Here is a 19,580-nt window from a genome sequence, read left to right on the forward strand (position 1 = left end):
GAACAACTTATAGATGACAGACAATAGGCAGATCAGGCAATAGTTGGCAATCTCATGGATGTCTCCCTTCTTGTACAGTAGTACAATCCTGCTGACTTTCCATTGGGATGGTTTTCCATTCAGACAGGTAGCGTGTGAAGAGCCAAGCCCGTGTATTGATGAGTGCTGACAGCAGATTCTTCAGATGTTCCATTCTGACCTCGTCTGGGCCAGGTGCTGTTCAATTCTTTACTGACAAAATGGAGTGACAGATTTTGGAAGGGAGAACATTGGGAATGACATAACCATCCTGTGGAATTTGGTATATAGGCATGTGGATGTGGCTATCGAAGATATCTGATTAGAAGTCATAGATAATCTTCTCCATTGCCCTTCTAGAAGATGTGATAGATCCATCAGGATGTTGAAGGGCAGTTATCTTGGCTTTGTAGTTGGTGAAGGACAGACGGGCATTGTGAATGCTTTTCCCAGCTTCTGCCACATCTGCCAGCACTGCTGCTCTTCTCTCTTTGAGGTCTTCCTTTATTGATTCTCTACACTGCCTTGTGAGCTCAGACATTTGTTTGAGGTTGCCAAAGGCTTGCTCCAAGCCACATATATAAATATATATTTATAATTATATATATTTATATATACTTATATATAAAACTTATATGCAAATAATTATATATAAGCACATATTCAATTGGGCTGGAGTGATAGCACAGCAGGTAGGGCATTTGCCTTGCATGTGGCTGACCCAGGTACCATTCCTCCGTCCCTCTCAGAGTGCCTGGCAAGCTACGAAGAGTATCTCATCCACATGGAAGAGCCTTGAAAACTACCTGTGACCTATTCGATATGTCAAAAATAGTAACAACAAATCTCACAATGGAGATGTTACTGGTACCTGCTCAAGCAAATTGATGAACAATGGGAGGACAGTGCTACAGTGCTACATATTCAATTATGTATATTTAATTAATTTTTTTGTATCTTTGGGTTAGTGCTTTGAAGAGGTATTGTTTAACATAACTTTTTTATTTTAATTTTTAAGCAAGCTAAACATTGTTTTCCATATCACCTACACTAATTTGTATATACATTATTAATACAACAGAGAATTTTATTTCTATACAACAAAATAAACACTAATTTTTTATTGATTTATTATAATAGCCAGTCTAACTAATGTGAGGTGAAAAACACAGTGGTTTTCATTTTCCTAATGGTAAGCAATGAAAAACACATTTGTATGTGTTAGAGTTTTTCAGTTGTAGACATACATAGCTGATAGTGAATTGGAGTTTCGAACAGTGCAAGGCAGAGAATAGATTCCCTGATCTAACTTTCTTAGTACCTTCAGATTTTCATGAGAGACCTACTATTGGCCTCAGTGTTTTCCAAATTCAGTGAAGTCAAGGTAGCATAACCTATAGATTTTCTTCCTCCAGTGTTTCCTAAGTCAGAAAACAAATTAAAAAAATCAATTAATATTTCTCCTTTAACCGTATATCAAATGTTTGTCACCATTGATTTTTATTTCCTAAGTATATCTTGAGTTATTTATTTCCAGTCACAACATTACTGCGCAATTTTTAAATTTTATCTTATTGGATAATTTCCTAGGCCTTCTAAATGATCTTCTGGTAATTATGATGTTTTCTCCCAACTATCTTATAAATAATATCATAGATAAAAATTAGAGCAGAACCATGGATATTAAATAAGTGGTAAAAAGTTGCCTTGGGTGTGTGAGGTTCAATCCCTGGCACTCATTCCTCCAGATTAAAAAAAAAATTAAAGTGAATTTTTAACCTGCCTGAACTTTCAAGTGTATTCAGTTGTTTATATAATATGGAATTCTATATTATTTCAGAATAAAATAAATATATTTAAAATAGGTTGCAAAGATTTTTTATAATCCTGTCACCCATACCTGAGTAGCTTTATTTTGTATCTCTATTTCTCTTAATTCTGTTCTGAAGATACAGACCATCTCTTTCTTAGTTCCTTAAAACATGTGCTTATTCAGCAGAAACACTATCTACACTCCCATGTTCATTGCAGCACTATTCACCATACAGATTCACTATTCACTTTACAGATTCACCAGAATCTGTAAAGAGCATGAGTGCCAAGGAACAGACAAATGGATAAAGAAACTATGGCACATCTACATAATGGAATACTATGCAACTGTTAAGAAAAATAAAGTCATAACATTTGCTTATAAATGAATGGATATGGAGAGTATGATGCTGAGTGAAATGAGTCAGAAGGAGAGGGACAGACATAGAACTACTGCATTCATTTGTGATATATAAAATTATATATAGTACAAGACTAATATCTATGGCTAGGGAAAATAGGTGAGGAGGACTGGTCATTGGTTGAAACTAACCACAAGTGTGTGGGACTAAGGGTAGAGAAGAGACTGATATGACAGTAATAGCTGGGAATGATCATGCTGGACAAGAATTGAGTGCTAAAAGGGATTGGACATTTTTTGATAACCTTTTTGTGTCAATATTGCAAACCACAGTGCACAAAAGGAGAGATAGTGAGAGAATGTGTGTGTGTGTGAGAGAGAGAGATAGAGAAAGAGAGAGAGAGAGAAAAGTAAAGTGCCTGCCACAGAGGCAGGCAGTTGGGTGATGGGAGGGAAACTGGGGATACTGGTACTGGGAAATGTACACTGGTGGCAAGATGAATGTTGGAATACTGTATGACTGAAATCCAATCATAACAGTTTTGTAAGGGCCTATCTCAGTGATTCAATGAAAACATTTTAAACAATAAAAACAACAAAAACATGTGCTTACTGAGCGTTGGTCTTTTTCATATGGTTTTCCTTTGTTTTCGCTCTTTTCTCAACAGACTTCACCAACTCAACTCTTCTTACTCCTCACCTCAATTTTATTAACATAGTTTCCCCTCAACTCTAAAATGTGTTTCTTTTGTTTTATTCTTTTAGAGTTCTATATTTTAGACTTTATATTTCAAATAATGAAGTTATAATCTATATAATTATATTATTATCTCCACTATTAAAGTCTTATGTCATCTAAGATAATCTTTATATTACAAGTTAAAAAAAGAAAGTTGGATCGGATGGAAGATATCAAGTTCCAAGATTGGAACTTGCGATTTTGTTAAACCAAGAATTTCAGTGATATAAACTACTTGTTTTGGTTCTAATGTCCTTTTCAGACAAATCTTTTATTGTTATTTATTTGGTGGTGTTTGTTTTGGAGTCACACCCAGCTGTGCTCATGACTTACTCCTATCTGTGCTCTTATATGGTACTAGAAGACTGGGGAACCATATTAGGAGTTGAGAACTGAATCCAGGTCAGACATATGATAATGCAAATAGCCTAACCACTGTAGGGTACTTGTCCATGATTGAGACAACTATTAATCAATACAGCTTCACATGATACAATTCACACGATCTTCCTAGATACTACTTTTTCAGGAGATCATTATCATAATTATGATTCCTATATATACAATTTAGGGATTGGGTTGATGCCACTTGAACACATAGGTTAAAATGCTGTGTAAGTCAATTTTTAAGTATATAAGAATAGGGCTGGAGCAATAGCATAGTGGATAGGGCGTTTGCCTTGCACACAACCAACCCGGGTTCAATCTCAGAAATCATACATAGTCCCCCGAGCACTGTCAGGAGTAATTTATGAGTGCAGACTTAGGAGTAACTCCTGAGCATTGCTGGATGGATCCCCTAAAAAGTCAAAAAATAAAATAAAATAAATTAAAAACAAACAAATAAATGAAGTATATAAGAAGATATTAAGTATGGTATAACAAACAACATGCCTACTTTCCAGCTTTACTAATTATTAGTGTATGGATGTTTTTAAGGATTCAGCAGGACTGACCATATTCACACGGTAACCAAGCTCATTGAGGTTTCTCGGGAGTTCAAGATGCTGCTCTGTCTAAAGTTCATTGATTTAAAGAAGGCCTTTGATTCTGTTGAGACTGAAGCGGTCATCGAAACCCTAGCCAAACAGGGCGTTCAAACTCAATACATCAGGATCCTCCGTGAGCTGTATTACGAATTCAGTAGCAGGATCTCACTATTCTACAAGGAAGTGATCATCGACATAAAGAGAGGGGTTCAGCAGGATGATACCATTTCACTGAAATTCTTCAGAGCCACCCTCAGAACGTCATGTGACAACTGGAATGGGAAGGAATGGAAGTGAAGATAGACAGTCGGCAACTAAAAAACCTCTGCTTTGCTGACGACATCGTTCTAATGACACCAAACATTAGCCAAGTGGCACAAATGCTGGCAGACTTTGACTGTGAATGTGGAAATGTCGGACTACAGCTGAATCTCACAAAGACAATGTTCATGAGAAATGAACTCATTCCTGACGTTCCATTTGCTCTCAACAGAACGAACATCTCCAAATGCAACAGTTATGTGTACCTAGGTCAAGAAGTCAACATGACAAATGACCTGGCACCTGAGTTGCTCAGGAGGAAGAGAGCAGCTTGGAACGCCTTCAAGAGCGTTGAAGAAATAGCTAAGAGGATGAAGAACCTCAGGCTATGAACACATTTCTTTTTCCACCATTCTTCCTGCATTAATATATGCCTGAGAGACCTGGGCCCTACGAAAACAGGATGAGAATGCTATTTGGGCTTCCCAAAGAGGAATTGAAAGAGCTATGCTTGGAGTATCACCTTTTACTCAAGTGAGATAAGGTATCCGGAGAAGGAATCCTTCATTGACAATCAAGAATTATGGATGCTGTCTCATTTGCCAAGGCATTGAAAATTAAATGGGCTGGACACGTAATGCGATTTGGAGACCACTGCTGGATTAGAGCCATTACCAACTGGATTCCATGGGACATCAAAAGATTGTGTGGTCTCCCACCTATGAGATGGTCAGAATTCTTCAAGACCCTGAATAAACAGTTTGAGGCTCTTTCTGTTCCTGGAGTGAGTAGACGCCATTGGGCTACACTAGCATGCGACAGGGACAAATGCAGATGTTAGGTGCCCACTCGAGCAAATCGATGAGTAACGGGATGTCAAGTGATCAAGTGATCAAGTGATGGATATTTTACTTCACTAAATATTTTATTTGACCTACTTTTTTCTCTTTACAGTTTAATTTTAAATAAAAGACATTCCATAAATAATAACTTAAAAATATATCCATAATACATTATCACACTATTCCAGGTGAGAAGTGACAGCTTCAAGAAGGGATTCTACAGTCTCACTCACTGTCTGCCTTGGTCACCCAGGGAAGTGCGTGGGGAAATCCAGGACTGAAGAAAGTCTTCTGTGATGTGAGCCCCTGCATAGTATGGACATGAAATCTCACCAGGACCACAAGGCAATCTTCAAATCACATTGGGTTCCATTTTTTTCCTGCTAGGTGTGGAAATGACACCAGCCACCTGACCATAGAAACCAGGCTGGATCACGTAATTGCTCTTTGCAACAGAGGAAAGTCAGCCCAAAATCTTAGCCAGGCTTTCCAAGTCTATTGCCTTCCCCAGAAAAGAATTTCAGGAGGATATGAACAATGTGGTTAAAGAGTTTTATTTAGAGATTTTAAGGAAAATGAGAAAACAATCTCCAAGAAAGCATGGCCTTCTCCAGAAAGGGAGAAATCTGAGAATACATGTCTCAGTTGGAGATGTGATGCCCCTCCCCCAGAATAGGGAAGCACCCTTCTTTTGCTGCTGCAGGGTTGATTTCAGGGTTTTCTCCTAAACTGCCCCAATTTAGTGTTTTCTAAGTGATAAGAATCTGTTGCTACTGTTTTGTCAATAGGAAGAGCTTGAATCTTTGAGTGATCCACCTTTCTGTCCTTGTCACAGGAAAAATGGTTCCTACTAGTGCCTCTCTCAGGAGATTGGGGGGTTGGGGCAGAGTAGGCTTTACTGGTCCGTGATAGTCCCAGTTAGAGTCTTATAAGATATCTGTTCCTGTGTCCACAAAAACGCGTCCAGTCAAAAATTTTTTTTTTTTTTTTTTTACTATTTTAGGGCTGGAGCAATAGCACAGCGGGTAGTGCGGTCGCCTTACAAGCCGCCAACATGGCCGACCCGAGTTCGATTCCTCCACCCCTCTCGGAGAGCCCGGCAAGCTACCAAGAGTATTCGATATGCTAGACACAGTAACAACAAAGTCTCCAATGGAGACGTTACTGGGCCCGCTCGAGCAAATCGACGATCAATGGGAGGGCCTTTATCTTTTATCTTATCTTTATTTTAGGGCTACAAACAAAGTAACTTCTTTAAATCCTATCTTGATCTTGGTCTTATTTCTTCCCAAGATCTCATTGCCAGTGCCCTTCCCCATCTATCTGCCTGAACATCCATGGCTTGGAGGCTAGTCACACATGCTAGGGGAAAAAGCAGCTCAGATAGAGAAGGAAGCACCAAATAAAGGGTGTTTGGAGGATCCTTCCAGGATGAGAAATGCATGCTAAAAGTAGACTATAGATCAAACATGATTGTCACTCAATGCCTCTTTTGCAAAGCACAGCACCCAAAAGGAGAGAGAGAACAAAAGGGAATGCCCTGTCACAGAGGCAGGGTGGGGTGGGGGGGTTGGGGGGTGGGAGGGATACTGGGGTCATTGATGGTGGAGAATGGGCATTGGTGGAGGAAAGGGTACTCGATCATTATATAACTGAAACCCAGCACAAAAATTTGTAAGTCTAAAACTGTACCTCATGGTGTATCACTAATAAAAGTTAAAAAAATAAAGTTGTAATATCTAACTTGCATATCACTTGATCACTTGATCCCCCGTTATTCATCGATTTACTTGAGCGGGTTCCAGTAACGTCTCCATTCATTCCTGTTGCGTGCTAGCGTAGCCCAATGGCATCTGTTCGTTCTAGGAACATGCAGAGCCTCAAACAGATCTTTCAGGGTCTTGATGAAGAAGTCTGACCATCTTGTAGGTGGGCATCCACATGATCTTTTGACGTCCCATGGAATCCAGTCAGTAATGGCTCTAGTCCAGCGGTTGTCTGTAAACCTCATTACGTCTTCAGCCCATCTGATTTTTGATAAATGGCAAATGAGACAGCGTCCCTGATTCTTGAGCGTTGACGGAGATCAGAACTCTGCATTCTATCTCTCATTTGAGTGAAGCATGATATTCCAAGCATAGATCTTTCGATTCCTCTTTGAGAGACCCGAATAGCGTTTTCATCCTGTTTTCGTAGGGTCCAGGTCTCTGAGGAAGAACAGTGGAATCGAAGAGATGTGCTCATAGCTGGAGATTCTTTCCATCTGATGCATCCATCAAGGACCTAATGGTACAAGCGCGAAAGATCAAGTACGACATCATTGGTCTGACCGAAATGAGAAGACATCAATCATATCACACCATTTTCGACACTGGAGAAGAACTGTTTCTTGGAACATGTGACAAAAGAGGCGTCAGTGGTGTTGGTATCTTTGTCAACACAAACTTAGCCATGTGCATTGATTCATTCAAATGCCTAACAACCCGAATTGGACGATTACACTTGAATAGATGTGGCTCACTGCCCGCAGTTTCTATCTTTGTTGTCTATGCACCAACATCCAATTATGGTGAAAGAGAAATTGAGAAATTCTACATGGAGCTGGAGAAGTTCTATAAAGAAGATCACACCTTCTAAAAGATCATTGTCGGTGATTTTAATGCCAAGATTGGACCAAGAAGATCAGTCGATGAACTCCACATTGGGACCCATGGCCTAGAACGAAACGAACAGGGTGACAGACTGAGTTCATCGTGTCAACCAAGACCTTCCATGGTAACTCACAGTTCCAAAAGGCTGAATCTAAACGTTGGACATGGGAGTCTCCCGGTGGACGGTTCCACAATGAAATAGACCACATCATATTCAATTGGCGGTTTTGCCTAACCGATGTTGCTGTTGTCCCAAAATTCGAAGTGGGATTGGACCACCATCTCCTTTGTGCAAAATTCTACCTCACAGAATGGGGAGAAAAGAATGCAAAGTTTAGAAAGAGAACTCCCAGAATGACCACCAACTGGGAGCTCTTTGGCTCTGTTGTGGCAACATGGGAAGATGCCGTCATTGACAACATTGATGAGGAATACGATAGAATGATTCAGTACCTCCATGATTGTGCAAGGAATGCCAAGAGAGAGATAATCACAAAAAACCACCTTTCTTTGAACACTCTTGAACTTATTCACCAATGTGACTTGGCACATGCCTCAGGAAACCACAAGCGAACGTATGAGCTGGCAAAACAATGCAGAGAAGCCATCAAGGATGACCTCAAAGACAGGAGAACAGCAGTGCTGGTAGTTGCGGCAGAAGCTGGGAAAAGCATTTGTAATGTCCGCCTGTCCTTCACCAACTACAAGACCAAGATGACTGCCCTCTGACATCCTGATGGATCTATCACATCTTCCTTAAGGGCAATGGAGAAGATTATTCATGACTTCTACTCCCATCTCTTTAATAGCCATGTCCACATGCCCACATACCACATTCAGCACAATGGATATATCGTTCCCAATGTTCTCCCTTCTGAAATTCAATACTCCATCTCGCCAGTAAAGAAACAAAGAGCACCTGGCCCAGACAAGATCAGACCTTAACACCTGAAGAACTTACCATCAGTATTCATCAATACGCTGGCTCGGCTCTTTACATGCTACCTGTCTGAATGCAAGTTTCCATCCCAATGGAAAACCAGCAAAACTGTACTACTATACAAGAAGGGAGACATCCACGACATTGGCAACTATCACCCAATCTGCCTATTGTCTGTCATCTACAAACTGTTCACTTGAGTCATCCTGAATAGGATTAGCAGAACACTAGATGAAGGACAACCATGTGAACAAGCCGGATTCCGAAAAGGATTCAGTACCGTCGACCATATCCACACAATTACTAAGCTCATTGAGGTTTCTCAGGAGTTCAAGATGCCGCTCTGTATAACGTTCATTGATCTAAAGAAGGCCTTTGATTCTGTTCAGACGGAAGTGGTCATAGAAACCCTAGCCAATCAGGGCGTACAAACTCAATACACCAGGATCCTCCGTGAGCTGTTATGGATTCACTACCAGGATCTCACCATTCTACAAAGAAGTAATCATCCATGTCAAGAGAGGGGTTTGACAGGGTGATACCATTTCACCAAAACTTGAATATCATCAATATGAAATCCATTTTTATCTTTCCCTGATTTTCTAGGATTACTTTTAACTGTGTTAACTAGTAGGCACTACAGGGAGCTAGGGAATGGGAAGCCATAATAGAAAGTGTGAGTACATCTGCTTGGCACACCATGACCTCACTGAGAAAGTTCTTGGAAAGATAGGACTAGTAAAAATCTGCAATTAGTCCTTACTTGGAATTGGTACTAAGCAATTCTCAGGTTGAGCCCGACACTACATGATCCTACCACCAAGTATTGGGGAGTTGTGGTTCTCAGGTTTATCTTTTTTTCAGGAAAAGAAATTTCTTACTTCTGCCCATGTATGTTCTGACCTCTTTCTAAACTTGCATAAAGGAATTTAGTAGAAGGCAAAAAGGAAAGTGAATACACTTTGTTAAAGGAGTGAAGCACTGGAGTGATAGCATAGCAGGTAGAGCGTTTGCCTTTCATGTGGCCAACCTGGGTTCAATTCCTCCGTCTCTCTTGTAGAACCTGGCAAGCTCCCCGTGGCATATTAGATATGGGAGGGAGGGAGAGAGATAGAGAGAGAGAGAGAGAGAGAGAGAGAGAGAGAGAGAGAGAGAGAGAGAGAGAGAGAAGGAAATTGACTGCCATAGAGCCATATAGGCAGGCTTGGGTAGTGGGAGTAGCGGAAGGGAAACTGGAGTCATTGGGGTTATTGGTAGTGGGAAATGAACACTGCTGGAGGGGTGGTGGGTGCTGGCTCATTACATGATTGAAATTCGATCATGAACAACTTTGTAACTGTGTATATCAGGGTGACTCAATTTAAAAAATAAAAATTAAAAAAATTGCTGTAACCAGATTGGAGGTTGTCAGTTGTAGATACTGAGATCCAAATTACATAGGATGATAGGGTAAATAGTTGTTTTATTTTATTTATGTTTTCTACTAAATGTTTGCATAACTAACTTCCTAGTTGACCAAGAATATTTTAATAAACTAAAAAATCACTGTCACTGTCTTCTCGTTGTTCATCGATTTGCTCAAGAGGGTCCAATAACGTTGTGAGACTTGTTACTGTGTTTGGCATATCAAATACATCAGGGGTAGCTTTCCAGGCTTTGCTGTGTGGGCGAGATTCTCTTGGTAACTTGCCAGGCTCTCTGAGAGGGGCGGAGAAATCGAATTTGGGTCGGCCATGTTGGCTGCATGCAAGAAAAATGCCCTACCCGCTGTGCTATTGCTCCAGCCCAAACTAAAAAATAATGCACTTAAAAACACTTGACGAGTGGCAATCATGTGTCTTACTAATAAAAAAATATTAAAAAAGAAATCCTGAAAAGCAAAACAAAACAAACAAAAAAAAAACACTTGACAAGTTATACACCATTACATTTAAATTCTTATTTTTATTCAAATCAGTTAATTTTTTTTGCTCTAGGAGATTATTTAGGCTAACTCCTTAATTCTATGTATATGAGCTTAGAGATTTTAGAAAAGAGCTAGTGCACTGCTTTTTTTGAGTTCAGTGTTTTATTTAAAAATTTTAAATGTTTTTTATTCTTTGATTTCTTTCTTTCTCCTTTTTTCCTTTTTCTTTTTTCTTCCTTCCTTTCTTCCTTCCTTTCTCCCTCCCTCCCTCCCTCCCTCCCTCCCTCTCTCCCTCCCTCCCTTCCTTCCTTCCTTCCTTCCTTCCTTCCTTCCTTCCTTCCTTCCTTCCTTCCTTCCTTCCTTCCTTCCTTCCCTCCCTCCCTCCCTTCCTTCCTTCCTTCCTTCCTTCCTTCCTTCCTTCCTTCCTTCCTTCCTTTTCTTCCTTCCTTCCTTTTCTTCCTTCCTTCCTTCCTTCCTTCCTTTTCTTCCTTCCTTTTCTTCCTTCCTTTTCTTCCTTCCCTTCCTTCCTTCCTTCCTTCCTTCCTTCCTTCCTTCCTTCCTTCCTTTTCTTCCTTCCTTCCTTCCTTCCTTCCTTCCTTCCTTCCTTCCTTCCTTCCTTCCTTTTTTCCTTCCTTCCTTCCTTCCTTCCTTCCTTCCTTCCTTCCTTCCTTCCTTCCTTCCTCCCTCCCTCCCTCCTTCCCTCTCTTTCTTTCTTTCTTTCTTTCTTTCTTTCTTTCTTTCTTTCTTTCTTTCTTTCTTTCTTTCTTTCTTTCTTTCTTTCTTTTCTCCTCCCTCCCTCCCTCCCTCCCTCCCTCCTTCCCTCCCTCCCTCTGTCCTCTCTTCCTTCCTTCCTTCCTTCCTTCCTTCCTTCCTTCCTTCCTTCCTTCCTTTTATTCTTCCTTTCTTTCTTTCTGTTTTTTGTTTTAGGGCTACCCCTACAGTGCTCAGGGCCTACCCTGGACTCTGCACTCAGATGAGTGCTCCCAGTTGGCTTCAAGGTACATATGGGTACCAGGATTGAATTCAAGTAGGCCTCATACAAGGAAAGCACCCTGTCTACTGTGCTATCACTCTGGCCCCCAGTAGATCACTTCTGATAATAGTAAACTAAACTACCTGATCAGTTTGTTTTTTCCATAGAAATACCTGACCAAATTGCATGTGAATTAATGAAAATTAGATTACTTTATAATACATTGATATAAAAATTGTAACTAAATTTTCTATGACACAGTATCAAACATTTTCACAAAAAAAAAAAAAACTGGGGGAAAGGCATTTGGAACATCAGTGAAATTTTGTTTTACAACAAAACAGAAAAGGTGGTATATTCATAGAAGTAGATTTCTCAAGTACTTGCCAGTCATTGTTCAGATTTATTCATAAAATACATGCTTCCTTTTGGCATTATTGTTATTTTACAGATTATTAAGAACCACAAAGCATACCTGTAATGGTATATAGAACATTTTAGATACCTATCAGGTCAAATGAATTTACGGAATGAAACTAGTTGTACCAGTAGGCAAATTGTTACCATACTGTCCTAATTTTTTCTTTTTGTATTATCAACTATGAATTGATAAATTTTTCTCCTTGTTTTGTCACAAGAAGATGCATTTATTTTCTGTATTACAAAATATAAAATGTCAAGATAAAGCCCACACAAGATCCGTTTAGCCTAAATATTGTTGATATTTCAATCTTTATAAAGCTGACCATGTTGCTTAAAACAAATGTTCTGAAAATTGCATATCAATTTTAAGAGACAGATGCTTTCAATTTTGAAAATTGTAGGGGTACAGAATTGACAGTTTAATTCATTTAACATTTAAATCTTAATAGATTACAATAAGCTTCAATTTTAGGGGAAATCTCCAAGTGATGAAATGGGTTTTGAGGCATTTTCAAGTAAGACACAGGCAACTGGGCCTGATGTTTCAGTGCTCAGAGCAACACTGCATAGGCTCAGGACCACACCAGGACCACACCAGAACCACACCTGCCAATGCTCAGAGGACAAGTGATGCTAGGGAATGAATTTAGCACTTTTCATATGCAAGGCATATGCTACAGTCCTTTGAGCTACTTCTCTGGCCATGCATTTCATTTTTTACAATTCTTTATTTTAAAATAATGAGTCAGCCTCAAATTTAATGCTCCAGTCCTTCATTTCACCTCGGAAGTAAGCTGATAGCTCTAGATAAACTTTAAAAATGATTCAAGATCAGAGCTTCATTTTGGTGGATCTCTCTTGTATGTGGAGTTCTAGTCAAACTCCATCAAAAATAATACATTCTAGATGCAGTCCTCATATAACTAGATGCACAAATGCTACAGGCAATCGGACACTTCTTTGGAACTGCATCCAGGTGTAAGTAATCTGGCATAAATTCATTAGAAACAATGACTATTTTCTGAAATCAGACAATAGTATATTTTTAACACAGTGATAGTTTTTTTTTTATTTTTCCATATTCTTATATTCCCTATATAACAGGTCATCCAGACTTGGCAGGGTTGCTTAAGATAACCCCTTTAGAATATAAAGGATATGGACAGTAATGGTTCCTTTTATAACTATGGACTTTGATATACATAATTGTTCTTCATATTTTTATTTGACATTGTAAACACTATTCTGTTATAAATAGGTGCCACAGCTGCACATTGCAACTTGGAGTAGACCATTGAGCCATCCTCTTAAATATTATGACATGGAGAAAATCACATTGTGCTTTAACCTATCAACAAAGGAGCAAAGCAATTACAGAGCTAAACACAGTCCAGGAAGACCCAATAAAGAAAATCCAAGAAAATTTGGTGAAAATTCTTAAGGGGCCTTCCAATGTTTAATTTAGGCCTGAGCCATGATTAATATTCTGATTCTAATTCAAAAGACTGAACCACAAAGGTACATCTTTTGGGTATTTTTAATAAGCATAGTACAACACTCTGTGAATTAACAGCTGGTCTGACTGGTATTTTACTTCTTCTTTGCTTACTCAAGTGAAGCAGTTAATATTAGTATAATCATCAAACTAACACTAGTCCGGCAGAGGGACAGATTTTTTTTCCTAGTGTTGTGATGTAGAATACAAATTTGGAAAAATAAGAAAAAATCCATGGCTGAATTAATATTAATCAAAACATTGATTCAGATCCTATACAAAATAGAATTGCTTTTTAAATAACCAAATAAAAATTTCAAATCTCTAACTCAAAATAGCATATTTGTATATTTTACACTTTTCAAAAAAAATGAAAGATACCAAATACTAAAGCAACTTAAGAAAATCAAATTGCTGGCTTATGAGAAATAGGAGAATACTATAATAAAAAGATAAAAATTAATGTTATCTATCTATTGTCATAAAATCTATATATTAATCTAGTAATTTAAAATAAAAAGTGTTTATAAAGTATATAAATAATAATAATGTTTTATATATAGAAAACAAGACCATATTTTTAGCAAATACTAATATTTAGATCATGTAACTTTATTTTTCATAATATTGTTTGTCTACAGACTAGATTCTAATTCCTGTAATATCTGATTTGTTACATACTTATTTAGAGTCAAATTAATTATAAATATTGCATGAAAAATTTATAATTTTAATTTCAGTTTTAAACACTTCAAGAAGCATATTTGAGGCAACATTTGAAGCACAATATTTTTGTTGTATTTATGCAGAACATATTTTATCCTCATGTTATATTTTTAATAGAAAATTTTCAGTTTAAGTGTTATTTGTAATTCTAAGTATTTTAGCTCTTGTGTTTAAATAATATGATTCATCAATTTACTAACTAAAATTGCATTCTATTTTAAACACTATTAAATAATTATCTTATAGAATTTTTATCAGTTGCTCTTTGCCATTGCATTTGTGGTAAGAAACAAGGTAGTATTTTTACAGACATTACTAAAATAAGATATTACTACCGTGCTTCTAGTTAAAATTATAATTATAAAAATTAAATTTATAATAATTAAATATGTTAAAATACTATTAAGTTGTCTTCATGTTTTGAGTTTTAAAATTGTTTTATAACCAACAATTTTAAAGAGGATGCTTGAAAGATAAAAGCTTGAAGGAAGACTGTATTTGTGTTGATTTGTTTTGGGGCTACACTAGAAGGTTCTCAACTCTGGTTCTGTGCTCAGGCATCATTATGGGTTTGCTTATGGAACCATGTGTAAGGCAAGCATCTTATCTACTGCACTTTGGCCTAGAAAAATGTATTTTGATAATATTTAATTCAATCACAAACCATAGATTATGTAATTTTTTTACTTGGTAAAGTAGGGTTAGAAAATATGTCAAAATACTTGGTAATATTTGAAATATTTGCAATGTTTTTAAGGTTTTCCAAACCAGCAAGTGCAAAGATTTGACTTTGAGATATCAATACCGTTATTAGTGGAATGATTACTTCATTTTTTACAGACATAATGTCTATGCACTCACACTTTAAAGCCAAAGTGAAACAAAAACAAAGCAATATTCATACTGCTTCATTTTCACCATCATAACTTAATCTCAGCAACAAATTTCACATGCAAAGCAATAGGGTATATAAACTATCACGTATGGGTGAATCTGTCCTCAAGGCATTCAAATTCAGTTTATAAAAACTCTGTTAAATTATATATAAATTCACTTGTATACAAGTATATATATATATATTTATATAGATCTATATATCTACAACAAGATTCATTATCACAGTCATTGATTTGTGACTCTGGCTAGTAAATCGTCTATGTCAAAAGCTACCCAGGTATATACCCCTTGTCTGTCAAATATTAGCTGCTGAATTTGACTGATAAAGGGGTGCATTAAATTACCAGGTACTACAAAGAACATCTGTGACTGGCTGTTAAGGAAGTCCTGACATCAAATGTGATTTTACTGAAAATAGATCTTTTGTTTACTGGAGACATGTATAGAAAAGATTGATTATAAAGTTTAAGTAAAGAGAAGGATAAAAAAAAGAACAATAAAAGCAAACTCATGCTTCATTCTTCCTAAAAAAAGAAAGCCAACCAGAATATTTACACAAAATTTCAACTGATTGCAATTATAAAGAGATTTTATACTTCTTGTTTCTAGTAGTTTTTCAGTGATCTCCTTAAAATTCTTCATGATTTTTAGAATTATGTTTCTCAGCTACAAAGAAATCATGATTGCATTAGAACTATATAACGTCTTTTAGCTCTTCATTTGGTAAGTTCTATTTTTCTACATAAAATAGCCATTTAAATATATAAGTTGAATTATCCACTCCCAAAAGATTTTAGTAACATATTAATTATTGAAAAGTAAAGAAGGAATGGGTGATGACAGAAACCAAAAATATAAATCTTATATGATTCTGGTTTCTTTGGACATAAAGTTTCTGAGAAAGTTTTTCAGGCTTGAAAAATTATTTCTAATTTGTGACCGATTAAATCTTTAGATAATACTAATTGTTTAATGTCAAGTACCTTATGTTAGTGCACAATTATATACAAACTTTATTCCATCTTTAAAGTTTTTTATTCCAAAAGTACAATCTTGAATTGTACTTGTTAGTATAGATGATCCTGTTAAAGAAAATTTAGACAGTTCACAAAGGGCACATTTTTTAAAACTGTAGGTCATATTTATGTTGGCATAGCAGAACTGACATAAATTCAGAATTTTGAATACAAGAAGTTTTATCAAAGATCACATTCAGGATTTAGTGTGCTGTTCTTGTAAAATGCCTTATTTTAACTCAGTATTTTTTTAATTTTAACTCAGTATTGATCTATTACACAACTATGTATACTTACTGTGTAAGTGGGACATACGAAGTATTCCAATACAATGAGAAAATAAACAGGTATCAGCCATCACTTATTATATAACTTTGGCTTCTAGTTATATAATTACCAGTTTTATGTACTTAATTACTCTCAACTTCCAACAGAATCTTTTAACTACAGTTAGAATTATTTTATCTTTTTGATTTTTGGACCATAATCATCATGGTCGGTGCTACTGCTAGCTCTGTGTACAAGGATCATTCCTGTTGGGGCACAGGGAACCATATGTGATGCCATGAGTGGAACGCAGGTCAGCTATGTGCAAGGCAAGTATTTTACCTGCTTTATTATCTCTTTGGTTCTTGGTTGAATTCTGTAGCACTGTAGCACTGTCCTCCCACTGTTCATCGATTTGCGCAAGCGGGCACCAGTATTATCTCCATTGTGAGACATGTTGTTACTGATTTTGGCATATTGAATACACCACAGGGAGCTTGCCAGGCTTTGCGGTGTGGGCAGGATGCTCTCTGTAGTTTGCCGAGCTCACTGAGAGGGACAGAAGAATCGGACCCAGGTCGGCCACTTGCAAGGCAACTGCCTTACCTGCTGTGCTATTGCTCCAGCCCCTTGAATGTGCCCTGAGTTCTGTAAGAACTTTTATTTGTTGAATGAATTTAAATTTGGTAAACTTTTATATGCCAGGCTAATTGCAAACACCTACATAGTGGTATAAAAAAGAATATTTATATCTATTTTTCCTTATTTATTTATTTAGGGGGGAAATTTTACTTTTTAAAATTTATAAGCATTTATTTTTCTAATTAAAACAGTGAGATACACAGTTACAAAATTGTTCATGACTGGGTTTTAGTCATATAATGTTCCAACACCCATCCCTTCACCAGTGCACATTACCCTGCCACCAATGTCCCCAGTTTCCTCCTCCCTCCTCCCTGCCTCTAAAGCAGACACTCTCTCTGTCTCTGTGTCTGTGTCTCTCTGTCTCTATCTGTCTCTGTATCTCTCTGTTTCTTTGTCGCTCTCTGTCTCTCTCTGTCTCTCTGTCTCTCTGTCTCTGTTTCTCTCTCTCTCTCTCTCCCTCCTTTTGGACAATATAGTTTGCAATACATATACTGAAAGGTTATCAAGTATATCCCTGTACTTATTTTCAACAAGACAGTATCTGTATTTATAAAGATTATACTACCTTCAATATGGCTGGAGTGATAGCACAGTGGATAGGGCATTTGCCTTCCCTCTAGGAGAGCCCGGCAAGTTACTGAGAGTATCTCGCCCGCATGGCAAAGCCTGGCAAGCTACCCGTGACATATTCAATATGACAAAACACAGTAACAACAAGTCTCACAAAGGAGATGTTACTGGGCCCGCTTGAGCAAATCGATGAACAATGGGAGGACAGTGCTACAGTGCTATACTACCTTCAATAGGTGTCTGTTAAGAAGATCTTCATTGATTAGGACTGTACCATGTAAGATATTTAATATATTTCCTTGTCCCTTTCCTTACCCATTAATTCTAACATTTTCTGGCTTTAGTAAAGATTACCCTTATGATGTCTGATTCCCACCTTAAATTTTAAAGGATTCCTTAAGAAAACTGAGCCTCCTATTTTTAAAAATCACATAGCTCTCTGTAAAAGCAAACTTTTCAACACACATCTACATTATAAATTATTTTCCTATATAAGTATACAAATAATATAATGCTATAGCAGTCAAGTTAGCATGTTATTCTAAGAACCAGCATATGTATCTATAGGAATGTGTCAATAGATATTTTAAAAAATACTGAGTTATAACGTTTGATCAAGCACAAAAGAATTTAATAAAGAAAGTCTTCTCAATAAACAGTTTCTTGACAACTAAATATGCATAAGAACATCATTATATTTCATGTGAAACACGGAAATTTTAGATTTTAGCCTAAAGAAAATATTAAAATCAGAAGCATATTATTTCATGAAAAAAAAATAGAAAATATTGTCAAACTTGTTTTATTCAAAGATTTATATGGTTACAAAAGTGGAAAGAATAAAGCAAAACTATTGATAAATTATGTATTATAAAATTGAGAAATTTGGTACCAGGTCCTGTGCACCTCCAGGTGTGGCCTAAAAAGAAATTAGCACAACGGGTAGGGCGTTCGCCTTACAAGCGGCCAACATGGCCGACCCGAGTTCGATTCCTCCGCCCCTCTCGGAGAGCCCGGCAAGCTACCAAGAGTATTCGATATGCCAGACACAGTAACAACAAAGTCTCCAATGGAGACGTTACTGGGCCCGCTTGAGCAAATCAAAGATCAACGGGAGGGCCTTTAAATAAATTCAAAAGAAAAATCACACGGGCCAGAGATAGATATAATGCAATGTGTAAGGTGCTTGCCTTGCAGAGGGTGGACCTGGGTTTGAACTCTGAGTGCCACCAGAATTGAACTTTGAGCATAGAACTAGGAGTAAGTCCTGAGTACTGCACAGTGTGACCCCCAAACCAAAAAAGGATGCCATACATGAGCAAAATATGAAAAATATATAAAATTATAAGAGCTTGAATCTAAGTTATCAAGTATACCCCATATGATGTTATATCCCAGATAAGGGGATTAAACTACAAAGGTACTGTGAAGAAATAACAGCCCCTTATATCCAAACCACAGAGTCACAACAATGAAATCAAGGGACCCAAGCTGCAATATGGTATGTCTAAAATTCAACCATGAATAACTTTGTAATCCATGGTACTTTAATCTAAAAAATGAAGGCAGTGTTTAAAAAGAAAATAAAACATAAAAAGAAAATGTTCACAAATCAGTTAAGAGAAAATAAAGTAGTTAAACCCGGGAGATGATCTGAGCAGATGCATTCTAAAAAATTCTATACAAATAGATGATAAATAAAAAAGAATGCTTTATCTTTTTTTCAAAATAAAAACATCTCAAAACATCAATTTTTAAAAATTCACATTAAAACTATAATGAATGAAATGCTACTCACATGTTGCAAAGTGATTACATTACAAACACTAAAAGTACCAAACATTGGTGAAGTTATACATAATTGAATTCTACATTTCCGTGAGGAATGTAAAATGTTGCAAATATGTAGAAATACAGTCTGGCAGATTTTTACTCTCTCGAACAGTTAAGCACATAGTTACTGTATTCCCCCCAAAACTAAAAAAAGTTATATAAATTCTATAAAAATCATACATGTGCTAAACAAAATTTAATTTGAATTTGAAGTGT

The sequence above is a fragment of the Sorex fumeus genome, unplaced genomic scaffold, assembly GCF_029834395.1.
Source record: "Sorex fumeus unplaced genomic scaffold, SorFum_2.1 ptg000009l, whole genome shotgun sequence".
NCBI classification, from domain to species: domain Eukaryota; kingdom Metazoa; phylum Chordata; class Mammalia; order Eulipotyphla; family Soricidae; genus Sorex; species Sorex fumeus.